The sequence below is a fragment of the Hydra viridissima genome, unplaced genomic scaffold, assembly GCF_058129835.1.
Source record: "Hydra viridissima isolate aposymbiotic clone 2 unplaced genomic scaffold, HvirCarnegie_v1 scaffold_5, whole genome shotgun sequence".
Classification (NCBI taxonomy): domain Eukaryota; kingdom Metazoa; phylum Cnidaria; class Hydrozoa; order Anthoathecata; family Hydridae; genus Hydra; species Hydra viridissima.
This window is the reverse complement of record NW_028324304.1, coordinates 18,071,838-18,088,192: the sequence shown is the minus strand read 5'-3', so window position 1 is coordinate 18,088,192 and position 16,355 is coordinate 18,071,838. Positions and strand designations below refer to the sequence as shown.

Genomic DNA, 16,355 nt, shown 5'->3' with positions numbered 1-16,355 from the left:
AAAACGATACATTTTAAAGTTTTAATATCTAAGATGAGTGAGCTTTTATAAGTTTATTAAATTTTAAACAAAAACAAACATTTTTTTTAAACAAATGTGATTGACAAAAGTTTCAAATTTTGACATACAGTTAAAAGGTTCATAACAATCGAAAATATCAAAAAAAACCCGTCAAAATATGTTAATTTCGAAAAATTCCAGCGGAACTTCAATTTCAACATTATACCGACAGATAAAAATTTCCTACTTAATTGTATTTGTTCACGGAATTCAAAAGCCGATTTGATTTTTTAAAAAGTCCGACGATCTAATTCCAACTTTGAGGAATTTTTTTCAGAAGTTTCAGTTTTGACAGAATTCGGAATTTTTTTGACAAACGCTGACCCCTATTGTACACATATCCACCTTAACTTATTACGTTGACATGATATTTGCACGCTATCATTCTTTACAACGTTTTTTTAGCTCTGATATGACGTTTACGAGTAAACTGTAGCAACCGCATCTTATGTAATATCACACATATTGTTTGCTATGTAACAAATATTGCATTATAGTAGCGCAAAATAATACTTATTTATAGCATTTGTTACATTTACTTGTGCAATTTTATTTATCAAATAATGAAATACAATTTTTTAATCATTTTTTGTAATGAGTATACCAAAAAGGAATGCTATTGAAGCTTTTCACATTATTTTTGGTTTAAAAGAAATACTTTCAAGTGATGATTCAAGCGATGGCTCAGATCATGAAGAAGATGCTATTATTTCTGAGGACAATAATGAAAATGAAGAGCAAGAAAGTAATTATGGTAATCAAAATTTAGATCAAAATATGGTTTCAAATTATGGCGAGGAAATACCCAGTAAACATCATGTAATCGGACCGGCAGAGGACCACTGTCAGCACTTATGCCGGCGCGACGTCAGCCGCCCGCTGTGGTGCCGTGCTGTCTTGCACATCGTATTTATATCGGTCCGTTTATTTGCAAGCTGAAGGCGGTCCGACAGCGGACCGACGGCGGCAAAACGCCAACTTTTTAACAACGGTCCGTTGGCGGCAAACTAATGTAGGTACGATGGCGGTTCAATATAGGACCTTTAGTGGTTTTTAATACCATTTCTAGGGATAGTATACTTGTTTACTTGCATTTTTAATTTTCTTTACGAACTTATCTATTGCAAACTGATAATTACTTTTTTCAAGTCATTGAATCCTAAGAATGAGCATTTGTATTTTAAGATTGCAACAGGCTGACACAATCTTGGTAAAACACAGCCGATAATTTTGACCAAATGCTTAGATATATGGATACAAATAAATTCAAAGATCAATGCAAATTTGTGAACAAATACGAGTATAAAAGGTACTAAGAATACTAAAACGTTTTATTATTACGATATTTCAAATTACATTAAAGTCATAATGATATTGTTATCAATAAATAAAATATACAAGAAACTGGCAGGTTAATGTTTCATTTGTGATTGCTGATAAATTCTTCCAATATAAGCAGTTTATTTTGAAATCTGCTTTAGTGCTTTGGCTTTAAGTCATGTTTATCATCATTTCGATCAGATGCAATTTATAGTAGGCGAGTCATTTCGTGGTAAAAATCACTCTACGTTACTTTACTCGTCTGCAGATTTCTAATTGCCCTGAAAACAGGTATATAATCATAATTTAGCAATCAGAAATTTAAGAGATATTGCAACGAACATACTAAAAAAGCACTATGTATCACTATATTTACACTATATAAGACAATAGAACACTAGCCTTCTTAGGGTTTGCATGTATCACTATATTTAAACTATATAAGACAATAGAACACTAGCCTTCTCAGGCTTTACATGTATCACTATATTTACACTATATAAGACAATAGAACACTAGCCTTCTCAGGTTTTGCATGCATCTTTTGAAGGTGTTTCACTGCAAGTTTTTAGCTTGGAATTCTCTTTCCATGTGTGCCTACATGGTAGATACAAATATAGTTTGCATAGTTTTCACAGTACAAACAAAAGCATAGCTTAATGTAATAAACTATGAAAATTTCCAGAAAAAATAAAAAAGCTATAAAAGACGCGAATAACTGGCATACTGATTCCATACAAATGGTTGAGGGTTGTAAATAAGTATATAAAACAATTTTTTTTCATAAAATAAATTACCAGCAAGCATATAAAGAACAAAAGTGATTTTTTTGCATATAACTAAAATTCGTTGATTTAGTTTGTTACCAAACCTTTACCTATTTCTCATTAAAAAACCTGCACTATGTATTTTTTAAATCTTATATCCTAGAGTGTTTATAATAAAATAACGTTTGTAATCAAAGAAAATTTCAATGGTCAAACTGCAAGGATTTTTAAGTTAAAAAAGGATGCATTTTCTAGACAATTTAAAGAATATCTCTTGGTTGAAAACTTTTTAGCTAAAAAGTCAAATTGTTCAAAACTCCGTAAAAAATATGTAAAACATCAGTTTCATTTTAAGCTGTCATTTTTTTAAAAAGAGTATAATCTTTTTAAAAAAATATGCATAACAATATATAATAATAGTATATGATAGTATAATTGTATATAATAGAATTATAGTATGTAATAGTAGTATTTAAATAATAACATTTCTTAGGGTAAATACTATATTTTGATACGAAAGTATCAAACGATCATATATATATATATATATATGGACTTAATAAAATTTAAGATCGAAATGTTTTTCTTTTTTTAATTTCTGGTTTCATTGCTTAAGATTTTGAATGGTTTCCTATATAATGTTCCTTCAACATGCTTTTCAAGTGACGACAACCTTTCATGTGCCAAAATAAGCAATTAAGATTGTTAATTCAGCATGCAAACTTTCCTCACCTTGTTCCCCATAAACTTCAATGCTTCATCATTACTTTTGAATAACTTGAAGAATATGAGTTTTAAGCAAATGCATCATTGGAGTTACAGATGCATTCGGCCAAGTCAGTTGATAAAAATTCATAAAATTGCGGATTGCTCATTCTAAAATTAAATTATTAACTTATATAAAAAAGATTTAAAATAAATTAATTTAAATTAGCTAACCAAAATTCTACCTAAATAAAAGCAGTCAGCAATAATTGATACTTTTCAAAGAATCTCAAATAAGATATTTTACAATCTGTCAAACTCAAAAGATTTTAAATACCTACCTTGTTTCTGAATTTTATTCTCATGAAAAGACAGCAAGCTGCTCATGAACTTTAGACATTTTGAATAATATTGAAATAACTGTTTAAATTTCTGGCTTACATTAACAGTAAATGATCATCTGTGTCAAAGTTTAGAATTGCACAAATTAAGCAAAGTTTGAGGCTAAATTTCATATTTATTTACTTAACAAATTTTATAAATCTTACTCTTAGCCCACCCGATAGTTTTTTTTGAATTCTTGAGTTTTTGTTTAATGTCATGCAACATTGAATCTTCAATATCATGTGAAATATTACGTGATTTACTAACTTAACATAAATCATCAATTACTGTGCTGCAGTTATTGCTTAAATGATTTTTCTTAAACTGATGATTTACACATTTGTCTTTAAAAAATTTTTTTCCACAAATTTACCATGCAATATACAAAAGTTTCATCATCTACAGTAGTTTCATCATCTACATGGACAGAACTGAAAGGCTATTAATCATGATGTGGGTTGAGAAAAAAGAAGATTTTGCTTCACTTTCTGGCTAAACTTTAATAGTTGATACAATACATAGACTGCAAAACGAGAGCTGACAATAATTGTTTATGACTGTTTGATGCATTATTCTCCGGCAAACCTTACAAATATTCATTGTAATATGTAGATTTAGCTGAAGAAATTTGTTCTTTGCTTAAAGGTTAGGGCAAGGATTCAAGAAACTAGTTTATATTTGTTTACATCCATCTTTTAAAAGTTCCTAGTCTTCCAACACTGGGACTTGGTTTTCAACCAGCCTTACCAAAAATACACTTACACAAGATTTTAGTTTAGCACTGAATGGTTTATTTCTTTGTTTTTCATTATTTCTTATAGTTGTATAACATTTCAAGCACATTTTTGATGGGTGAACCTCTAAACAATCTTCATCTGTATTTGTTTTATAAAATATCAATTATTACTTCAGTCTTACTAGCAGTTGTTAAAGAATCTTTTCTTGTCAAACTTCCACAAATTCTGCAAATTCTCAATAATTTTTGTTGATGTTTTCCAGCCATCTATTAAACGAAGTATTTGAAATGCTCTTAACTAAACATCGAAATTTCATTTCATAAAAAATGACAGGTTATAGAAATCAATATTTTTGGAGAGACAATGAATAATGCTCTTATTAAACACTAACCCAAACGTCATAAAAACTTTGCTTCGTTCATAATAGAAATGTACACTGTGTCAAAAAAGCTTTCATCCACCTGTCCTGTTCATTTTTCAGACGCGATAACTTTTTATTGAACAAAGATATAAGCAAAATTTCAACTAAATGAAATCAGTTAACCATTCAAGAAATATTGTAAAAAAAGATTTTACAAAATAAAGAATAGAAAATTAAATATTGTATTTTAAACTTCACAATGCCTGTTTTTTGCGCGAAAAAAGTTTTCATCCACTTTACAAAAATCAAAGAAAATTGTTATGCAAACTCTATTTGCAAGTGTTTTAAAATCTTGTGTTTCCACCAAGAGCTTTTATTACTTCGTGCAGTCTATTTTTCATCGTATCAACTAATTTTTGGGTTATTTCTGGAGTGATTGAGCCCCAGTTTTTCATAATTACTGATGGAGTTGTTGCCGATTCCTCACATCATGGTTCCTAGTTCTTCTACCCTATTCATTCCACAGATGTTAGATATGATTTAAATCAGGAGATTGTGGAGGTGTATGAAGTTGTTTAGCTATTTTAAATATAAGCCATTCCTTGACACGTTAGGCTGTATGTTTTGGATCGTTATCTTGCTGAAAAATAAATGACTTGGTAAGTCCCAATTTGTGTGCAATTTCTTCCAGATTATTTTTTAGAATGTTTAAATACACATTTTGATCCGTATTTCCATCAATGAAATCCAAGTTTCCTACACCTGAAGCACTCATACACCCCCACACTAAAACACTTCCTCCACCATGCTTCACCTTTGGACACAAGTTTTGTTTTTTAAATGCTTCATTTGGTCTTCTCCAAAATTTAACTCTTCCATCTGATGAAAACACATTAAATTTTGACTCATCGGTGAAAAGGAGAGATTCCCTAAATGTTTGTGGTTCATTAATATAAAGCTTTGCAAAGTGTAGTCGTTTGGGTTTGTTTACTTTGTTGATCTAGGGCTTTTTCAATGGTACTCTACGATTGTATCCAGCTCTTCTTTAGGTTATTCTAATAGTTTCAGGATCTACTCTTAAATTGTAATTATTTTGCAGCATTACAGCAAGTTTTGGAGCACTTATTATAGGATTCTGGATGACTCTTCTCAGAATAGTTCGTCGATGCAATACTTGAATCTTATTTGGACGTCCTGTACGTGGCTTGACAGCACTTTTTTTGGTAATTAGTGTAGTAGATGTTAAAATATAAATTTCACTTGGACTTTGTGCATATAACTGCTTAAATATGTAAAACACCATTTTATTTGTCTAAATATTGACAGTCACATAAAATTACTTTTAGAAATTGGAAACAGTGCTGCAAGCTAAGTAATAAGTTTTTAACACGGTAAATAAAAATTTAGATAACTGACTATTTGTACCAAACGTATGCGCATAATAAAATCCAAATTTTTATAAGTATTGAATCACCGTGCAAAAATAATGCCAGAACTGGCATTATGTTGATAAAACTACAGCGTACCGCATTGTATTTACCGATGCTGGCTTGCCTATTTAAAAACGCGTTTACAAAGAAGCGTTTTGCCGCTCTACAGCCGGTGGCGGCAGCCAACAAAAAATGCCATTACGGACCTTCATCATTTTGCCAATGACGGCAAGCCGCGCTTTAGATCACAGCGGGCCAGCATTGACATGCCGACGGTGGCTTTACGCATCACGGTCCGCTGAAAGCATCTTTACTGGGTATTGAATGAATATCCAGTAATAGGTACTATTGAGTCAGGGGCGTCTTTAAGGGGGTGCGGGCCGCACCGGGTGATACCATCAATGGGTGACACCAAAAAGTAATAAAAAATTTAATTTATTTTACCGAAAGCTACTGAAATTCACCAAAAATCTAACGAATTCTAAAATCAAGTTCTAAAAATAACAATTTCTAAAAATCTAACAAAATAAACCTTTATTTTAAATTAATTTAAATATTAATTAATTTAAATACAACACGTGGTTTCCTTGAATTTGTACAATTACAGCTAAGCAGCGCTTTTAATTTAAGGTGTATTGATCCTTTATATTTATAAATAATAATTTATAGACTTTATTAATAAAACCCATTCCTTATTATTATTTTAACATTAAAAGAACAACCAACATTGCAAAATATCTTCTTAAAATTGATCATAGCATTGACTAATCATATTCAACTGAGAATTTGCTGTTTGCCAAATAGCCATCATTATTAACATATTATATATATATATATACACTACCGTGCAAAAGTCTCCGCTCATGTGTAATATTTGCAAGGAACAGTAAATGCAATACATTTTAGGATGATTTTAAATATATAAAAAGAAAAAAATGTTAATATAAAAAGTTGATGAGGCCAAATCATAATTTTGCATACTTTTTCCTTTTCTTTTTGTTTCAAATAATTTTGTTTACCTTTGTTTTGTTGAGTTCTGCTGCTAAAAACATGGCAGAAATTTTTCTATATGAATAACCTTTTTCACGTAAAATACATATAAAGTTCTTCAGTATTCTTTATTAAATTTAAAACTGCACAAAAGTTTTAACCAAAATATTTTTTGTAAGCTTAGGTTTGACAGTAGCATGATACTTTCCGGCATGGTAAGGATGTTTTCAGTAATTTTAATTGGTTGCTTTTAATAGACTTATGTTTATATTTATACTTGAAAATGGCATTAGTGTGCGCATTTAATGTCTTGAATTTAATAAAGAATTTGAGAAATGGTGAAAGTAAAGAAAGAATATTGTGAAGAACTTCGTGGCAAAATATGTATTTTACGTGAAGAAGGTTATTCATATAGAAAAATTGCTTCCAGGTTAAAAATATCCGAATCAGGTGTGAGATATGCTCTACAACGATTGCATGATATTGGTTCCAACAGTGACAGATCACGTTCTGGAAGACCAAGAGTTACATCACGGCAAGAAGATACGTTTATTGTTGTGTCCAGCAAAAGAAATAGAAAAATTCCAGCCACAATTTTAACAGCAGAACTCAACAAAACAAGGGTAAAGCCAGTATCAACTGATACTGTAAAAAGAAGACTAAGATCAGTCAACTTAATTGGACGCATTGCTGCACGTAAACCTTTGTTGAGGGCAGTAAATAAGAAGAAAAGATTGGAAGGGGCAAAAATGCATAAAAATTGGGGATTAGAAGATTGGAAGAAAGTTCTATGGACAGACGAGAGTAGGTTCGAACTTTTTGGTACCCGACGTCGCGTGCATGTTAGGCGTTTACCTAATGAAAGAGTGCTTCCTCAATGTATACAAAGTACTATAAAACATGGAGGTGGTAATATTATGCTTTGGGGATGTTTTGGCAATGGGTTAACTGGAGATTTAGAAGCAGGTGAAACATCTTTTATTAATCAGCAAATGCTATGGGAACGTTTGCAAAAAGCTTGGAATGAGATAACAGCGGAAACCATGATTAAATTATTAGCCCGAATGCCAAGATTATGTGCTGCTGTTATACGCTCCAAGGGGTCTCATATTGATGAAAATAAAATTTAACATTTACAACTTTGTATATTAACATTTTCTTGATTTTATATATTTAAAATCATCCTAATATGTATTGTATTTACTGTCTAATTCATTGTTTAATAAACAATTAAAAATAAACGCAATTTTCTTGCAAACTTTTGTTACTTTATTGAAATATTACAAATGAGCAGAGACTTTTGCACGGTAGTGTATATATATATATATATATATATACACACACACACACACACACACACACACACACACACACACACACACACACACACACACACACACATATATATATATATATATATACATATATATATATATATATATATATATATATATATATATATATATATATATATATATATATATATATTATATATATACATATATAATATCTTTTTTTTAGTTGTATTTTTTTAAATCCCTGATTTATTATATATATATATTAGTTTAGAATATTCCATCATGCCACATGGAGTGCTCAATTCAAAGAGGCCTAGTGGATGCGAGCAGCGAAAAGCTAAGAAGAAAAGATGTGAATCACTAAAATTACTAACTGGATTCATAGTTCAATATGTCAGGGGACCAATTGATGGCCAAGGTTCATCAAATGATCTTCTTCCACAACCTACAATTGATATAGATTCCTCAAATCCTGACAACACGTAATTTTCAAAAGAACAACTTAAACCAGAAATCGAAGAGAATCACAATTACAATATTTATGCCGAAATACACAATGAAGTAACAGTCAATGACTTTGAAACAGAAATCCATACTGTTGTTGTAAACGTGTTAAGTCAAGTAGATGAGAAAAAATGGAGTATTTTGTCTGATTCTTCTTTCTGGAATGCACCTGTTCTAGATCATGTAAGAGTTGAAATTATCAAAAGAGGAGGTGGTTTTTTTTTCACAAGGTGCAAAGACTAAAGAAGATGTGCGCCATCTGTCTAAAGAATGTTTCTACAAGAAGATGCCAAATGGTGAGAAAATACTGCTGTCATGGATGGTTTTCTCGCTCATCAGTGAAAAACTGTTTTTGCTGCAGACTCGTTACTGTTAATGTAACAGAACAAACATCAAAATTTGACTCTAGGTTTCAGCAGAGGTGGAAGCTGAGCCCAAAACTACATAATTATGAGATATCAGATGACCATCTAGAATGTCTTTAAAAATGGAAAACTGTTTCTTGCTAGGCAAAATTTAGCATTTTGTGGCCATAAGGAAAATGCATCTTCTTTGAATAAAGGAAACTTTCTTGAAATGGTTAAGATGCTTTCTAAATATGACCCTGTGTTGAAAAAACACTTTATGGTATTAAAGCAAAGTACACCTGCAATAGTAACAGTGTCTGTGATTATGTCATCTTTCACCAGAAACTCAGAATGAATTTATAACTGTTCTGGCAAATCATGTGAAGGAAACTCTTTTAAATGATATAAAGGCTTCAAGGTACTTTGGAATCATGTTTGACACCACACCTGACATATCAAACACTGACCAGATGTATGAGGTGATCAGGTATGTGAAAATCCACTACGGAAAAGTTGAAGTGAGAGAAGTGTTTCTGGGATTTTTTCCTTTAAAAAGTAAAAAAGCTGATGACCTCTGTTTAGAAATTTTAAAAAATTTAAAAAAAGATGGACTTGACATAATGATGTGCAGAGCGCATGGTTTTTATAATGCTGCCACAATGTCTGGAATTCATGGAGGTGTTCATGCCATTCTGAAAAGAAAGAACAAGAAAGCTATTTTTAATGGATGCGTAGACCATTTGCTTAACTTGTGTGGTCAACACTCTTTTTCTGAAAATGCTTTGCGTTTAACTTTTTTTGGAACTCTTGAGAGAATGAATTCCTTCTTTGCTGCTTTTACCTGCTGTAAATGATTTCACATTTCTGCGCTACCTTTACTTTTGGGCTGCTGTACTTGAGGAAGTTAAATTGACACAGCAGTATCTGCAGAATAAAGGCTTAACTTTTGACAAAGTAGTGAACAAGTTAGAGGCATTAAGACTTTTCTGCTGGAGAAGCGCAGTCACTTAGTGGAGCATGCAATTGAAGAGACACTTTTAAAAGCAGACCAATTTAGAATGACAGTAGAAAGAAGATTAAGGTTCAAGAAGAGAATGACAGGGGAACAACTCAAAGATTTTGGACTCACTATGCAAGAAGAAAAAAATAGGGCGATGCTGGAGTGTATTGATCAACAGCGATCAAGGAAGTAGCAAATATATTTGAGGCTGTTCCAGCCAAGAGTTTTCTATCAGCAACTGAAGAAGAGTTAAGGGTGTCAGTTCCAAAATTGACCACTTTCTATGATGAGCTACCCGAAGTAGAGCTTTTAAAAGAAATACCAAGGCTGAGAAGACACATGACGGCAGCATTTGTTGATATCCACAAAGCTAAAGACTGGTCAATATTTGATATTTTAAAATTCATAATTTTTTTAATCTCTCCCAACCTTCTCGCGAAGCCTACAGTTATTTCTTACGATCTGTGTGTCTGCGGTTTAATGTGAGAGGAGCTTTTCAAAACTGAAACTTATAAAGAACTATTTGCGATCAATCATGGGACAGTCAAGACTTTCTGATCTGGCTATATTATCAATAGGAAGTGATACGGTGAAAAATATACAGAATTTTGATGATGTGATTGACAGGTTTGCAGCTTTGAAGACCAGAAAGGGAAACTGTTAAATAACTGATATTTTAATGTTAATTAACAAAAATTTAACTTTTTCCGAATATGTCGAAATTTTTCATTTCTGTTTTGCATAAAGATTTGAAGATATATTGTTCACTTTGTTTTCCTTATTAACTTTTTACTTATTTTACAAGCATTACTATATGCGGTTTTAAATGGTACTGGAATACTTTTTGTAATGCGTAATTAAATTGTTAAGTTAAAATCATACTTCAAGCTTATCTGTTTTTTTTCATTTACATAAAGATAATTTTAACCGTTTTCAAGAGGTGACATCATCGATGTCCGCCCCGGATGTCACCCTTGCTAGCTAAGCCACTGTGCTGAGTCACATACCCACAATATTTTTAGACAACTTATTGGCCCAACATGGTCTGCAGCTCAAACTTCTAACATTAGTGGGGATGCTGCCTTTAAAATTTTTATTACTCTACAAATAACTCGAACTGTTGTAAACCGCATTAATTCTGAAGCTCGTACACATAGAATAGAACGATGGGTCGATACAGAAGTTAATGAGATTTATAAATTTATTGGCCTGTTTCAATTAGCTTTAGTATTTCATTCTAAAAACCAAAGCATAAAATAGCTTTGGAGCACTACTGATGGTATACATACTTTTTCTACCTTAATTAAATGAGAACAATATATTGATTTGCAACGATGTATTCGATTTATGGAGAGAGACTAGAAATGAAAAGGGGTTTCAACGACAAACTTGCATCTCTTTGAAATAAAGGAAATGTTTAGTACTAAATGTAGATGCAACTTTAATCTAAATCCAAAAATGACCATTAACAAGCAGCTAGTATTACTCAGGCGAAGTTGTCCTTTTAAAATTTTATACTGCCGTAATTTTTTTTTTTTTTCGTTTTCAAAACTATTGATCCAATGTTGTTTCTTACATCCCTAAGAAAAGTAAACCTGTCATAAGATTATTAACCTTTCATAAAAGCAAATAAAAACTTTATTGATCAAAATAAAAAACCACGCACTAATCAGTTATTAAAATGGGGTTTTACATAGAAGAAGAGTTTTTTTAAAAAAAACTACCTAAAACTCTTCTCATAAAAATAGGTGCAAATAAAAATCTTTTATAGCAACTAGCTCCATCAATACAAGGACAGAAGAATAAAAGATGTTATGTGTGTCCTAATTTGAGTGACAGAAAAACTCGCCTGCAATGTGTTTCATGAAATCATTCAATTTGTAAGGCGCATGTCAAAATTGTATGTTACAGTTGTCTTATTTTGGAGGAAAATGTTATAATCTCGTTTTTTTTTTTAAGTTCAAAAAAGACTTACTTTAAACAAAAAGAGGTTGGGGTTAAGAAAATGAGGTTTAACACTTCCACCAGTTCTAGGAACAAGACGTTTTCATCACTAAATTATATCTAGAAAGGTTTAGGTGACTTTATTAGCAATACTTTCTTGGTTTGTGATGGGCCAATCCCTGTGTCATGAAAGACATTGTGATACATCTCTTCTATGATAAGATTCAGTTTCGCTCAGTCTGAGATATATTTCCCCTACTACATAACTTTTTTGATAATGCATTCATGTTCTAGAAAACCACAGCAAGAAATACAAAAAAAAAACTTGAGAACTTCATCAAGTTTATGAAGATGTTAGATAGGTACAAGAAATTAGATCAAAGTAGATGCTATAGTAACTGTTAGGCTCGGGCGTCTCGAAAATACTTTTGTCACGAGACATTACAATACGAGATCTCGAAATGACACTGAGTTTCGAGAATAGTTTCGACAGAGATCGTGGTTTGCACAAATTTCGACAATTTGTTTCGAGAGGTTACGAGAAGTAACGAGATTCTCCATTGAGAATCTGCCACAAAATTTCTCTTCTTGAAACATAAAAATGATACGAGAATAACGAGAAATTAACTAGATTTAAAATATTTTTTCGATGTTTTTCGAGGTATTACGAGACAAGTTTTCTAATTTTTCAAATACATTGAAATATGTTGGAGCAAAAGGTTTTTTGTTCATTTTTGTACCTAACTTTGATTAAAATAACAAAACACTATTTCAATGGACACCAAAGCAGCCATTTTCGGTCCTCATCGTGAAACATTCGACTCATTTTTTCAGTTTCTACCAAATTAAAGGGAAGGTTGCATCTGGCCAAGAATTTGGCAATTTCTTTCTCTTCGTTGTTGCTCTTTGTCCTGCGGCTTATACTTCATGCATGCATCAATGTTTTTGGTTTTCTCAGGTGTTGATGGTCCTGACAACTTCCTACTTTTAATGCCTCTATCTAAGGGTTTAGGTGTATGTCTTCCTTGCTTTTGCTCATATCGCCCATCTTCGTCGTTTAACAAAAATTAAAAAAAGTTATAATAAGTACCTTTTTTGCGAAACCTGAAAAGGCTTTGGCTTATTGTAATCAAAAGAAAAATGATTCAAAAATCCTAAATCAACAAAGAAATAATTAATATTCAATAAAAATAGTTCAATAAAGATTAACTAAAATGATTTCAAACACCAAATCACCTGCTTTAGATTCTGATTAGCAACATCTCCTTAGCGCTTTTTCTCTACCTTTTCTTTTTCTAAAGCCAGCCAGATCAGTGAATGAAAACTAATCATGTGAAGCCTCATACCACTGGTGTTTCCACATGTAAGCTTGGAGACATGGCCACAGCTGTCAATGTTGCACTTCGCAAAAACTTTCTCAATTCTATTAATTATATGATGACTCTTTCCTCAGTAAAGTGCTTCCATATTTCTGTCCTTTGACGAACCATGTTGTCAGACTAAAAGTATGAAATCAAATATCAAAAAAATAATTAAAAAAAAAAAATTTTTCAGGACAATAATTAAATACGTCCGATCGATAAAAAGTTCCAGGAACTACATAAGAAAACTTGCACTTTCCCTGAAAATGATAATCAAAATTTGTACTGCAATTAGCCAATAACTTCAATAAAACATTTCATCTGCATGACAATGTAAACTTGTAAGTGTAAATATAACTGTTTATTTCACTAACATCATTTACTTTTAACTTTTAACTTTGTCATCTTATTAAAAATCTAAAAAAAATTTTTAAGTAATGAACTAAAATAAAAAAACACAACAAAGTAAACAATAAACTATTTGATTTGTTTAATAAACTGTATTAAACAATAAATAATTTTTTTACAAAGAATTTATAAAATTATAAATTCTTTGTAAAAAAGATGATAATATTGTTGCATAGCAAAAACATATTATATATTTAATATAATTTGAACTAGTTTCATTAAAAATTTAAAATTTTTAACTTTAAGCTCTGTTTGCATTGCAAAAAAAAGCAATAACAATTCAGCTGTCGCGCGCGTCAATAGTCCCAAAAATGCGATTTGACGAGTCATTACAAGAAACTCGTAATATCTCGTAATATCTCAAAATTCTCGCTCTATCTCGAAATGACGTAAATACGAGATTCTCGTAACTAATCTCGAAAAGAATCTCGTAACTCTCGAAAAAAACTCAAAAAAATCTCGAAATTTTCCAGATTTTTATTTAATTTTCACGCCCAATTTCGTAACTTCTCTATAATCTCGATTCATCTTGAGTAAAAAAAACTCAATTGAAATTTCCCGAAACGTTTCGAGACGCCTGAGCTTAGTAACTGTAGCTGTTAAAACTATTTGTTCAATCTTACATCATTTGAAGCTGTAGAAAACGAATTTGAAGGTTCTAAATCAATTATTCAAAAGAACCTTTAGAACATTTTATACATTTACTTTACAATTTACAAGTTAAAGTTCTACAATTTATAAACTGTAAACAATGATGTAAAAGTATAACTACAGTCTGCAACAAAAAAGTACTGCTTTTCAGGTGGGTCTACTTCTAAGAAACTCATTAATTTAACTTATTCACATTATTGATAATAATAATATATACATATATAAGTGTTTGGAGCTTCATCTAGCGTCATTGCATGGAGATTAACGTGGAAGAGCAGTTAAAAGAAAAAGCAAGCTCCAGCCCTCCCAAAAAAAAACAATCAATACCAAGTACTTACAGCAACTTGAGTGTTTTGTGATAATAACTTGGAAGTAGACACTATATATATATGCATGTGTATATATATATATGTATATATGTATATATATACATATATATATATATATATATATATATATATATATATATATATATATATATATATATATATATATATATATATATATATATATATATATATGTATACATGATACTAGATATGCCATAAATGATATATAGATTTAACTACTTTATATAGATAGATAGACATTATTTATAATCATCTTTAAGTTACAATCTATTATTATCTATTTGATACGAATGCTTTAGCTTTAGGAAAATGTTCCTTGCAAAAGAAGATGACATTAATGTGCTTGGTTCATATCGATCTAAACCTCGCTAACTACATAAATTTGTTTTAAAGCACTTGAATCAGATTCTATAAGAGAAAGTCTGAATGAGGTTAAAATTAACATAGCGGTTGGTCTTTGTTTTGATACGATCTGCACAAGTTTCTATTTTATGCTAAATATGATAAAGTATCTGATATAAAGTATTTGTGTATGGTGTTCAAACAAGTAATAAAAATATCCTTAATTTAAATAGAATTTCACACCTTAGTCATCATGGAAAAAATTATCATACATTAAAATGCATTATCATACATTAACATGCATTATCATGCATTAACATGCATTATCATAATAGTCATAATATACCTTTTGATAGTTTAATCACTAACCATACTGCAACGCAATGTTATATGAAATAAAAAGAATGAGCTGAAATGAAGCGAATGTGTTTTCATCAAACTCTCAGTTTTTAAAGATTTGTAGAAGACCTTTAACAGTTAACTAGTGAACCATTTCGTCAATACAGCGTTTTTATTTGTTTTGCTTATTATAACTTTAATTGTGACATACATTGATAATGCGTGCAGATCATCTTCAGTCATAACAAAAAAAAAAAAAATCGCTTTTTAAAAATAATATCATTGTAAATAGAAATATGTCTTAAGCTTACTGCTGTATCGACATTTGAAAACACGTTAGACTCATTGTCGCATTTGAAAACACGAAAGACTCACCATCACAGTTGAAAACACGTAAGACTCACCATCACATTTGAAAACACGTAAGACTCACCGTCATAAAAAAAAGTTTAAATTCCTCACCAAATGAAACAAACCTATCGGAGTACAAGGCTCACTTAAAAATAAACACCAGTTAAATTTTACCCTTGCAATTCTTAATCCAATAATTTACGTAAAAAATAAAATTTTATATTAAAAAAATATATCTTTCAGTAGATCGAATATAGAATAATTAAAGCGCACGATGTGTCTAGCTGTTCGTTGATAAAACTCAATTGGTAACATTTCCAGGTTCTCTTGTCGTTTCGGATTCGTCTTGCCATATATATTTTAAGGAAAAAAAAGAGCAACTCATTGCTCAATTTTTCCTACCTTTAAAAATATTAAGTCTTGCAATAAGCCGATAAAGTTCTTCGTGGCTTAACCAAATAAACAAAATTGCTTGAGGGCATTAAAAAAACAAGAAATGTTTCAAAAACTTGCTCAAAAAAACCTCAATTTTATTTTACTCTTGTTATAACCTGTTTTTTTTTTTGTTACTTTGTTTCTATTAAGTCTTTAGAATTGATGATATCGGTTGATGAACGACATCAATTTGATCGGTTTTCATCAAACAACACCAAGTATCGTTAGTAATGTTTCATACAATTGTCGAACCATTCCAGTTGTTGATGCG

General features: G+C 30.8%; 1 long non-coding RNA gene and 1 pseudogene across 1 annotated transcript; both read left to right on the top strand.

Annotated features, from left to right (window-relative positions):
* The first annotated feature begins 1,243 nt into the window (after window positions 1-1,243).
* Window positions 1,244-8,775, top strand: LOC149889112 (uncharacterized). The gene is made up of 2 exons (XR_016453049.1): window positions 1,244-1,369; window positions 8,319-8,775. It is a non-coding gene; the product is annotated as an uncharacterized LOC149889112 (long non-coding RNA).
* LOC149889111 (zinc finger MYM-type protein 1-like) lies at window positions 8,678-9,879 on the top strand (annotated as a pseudogene).
* Window positions 9,880-16,355: the final 6,476 nt, after the last annotated feature.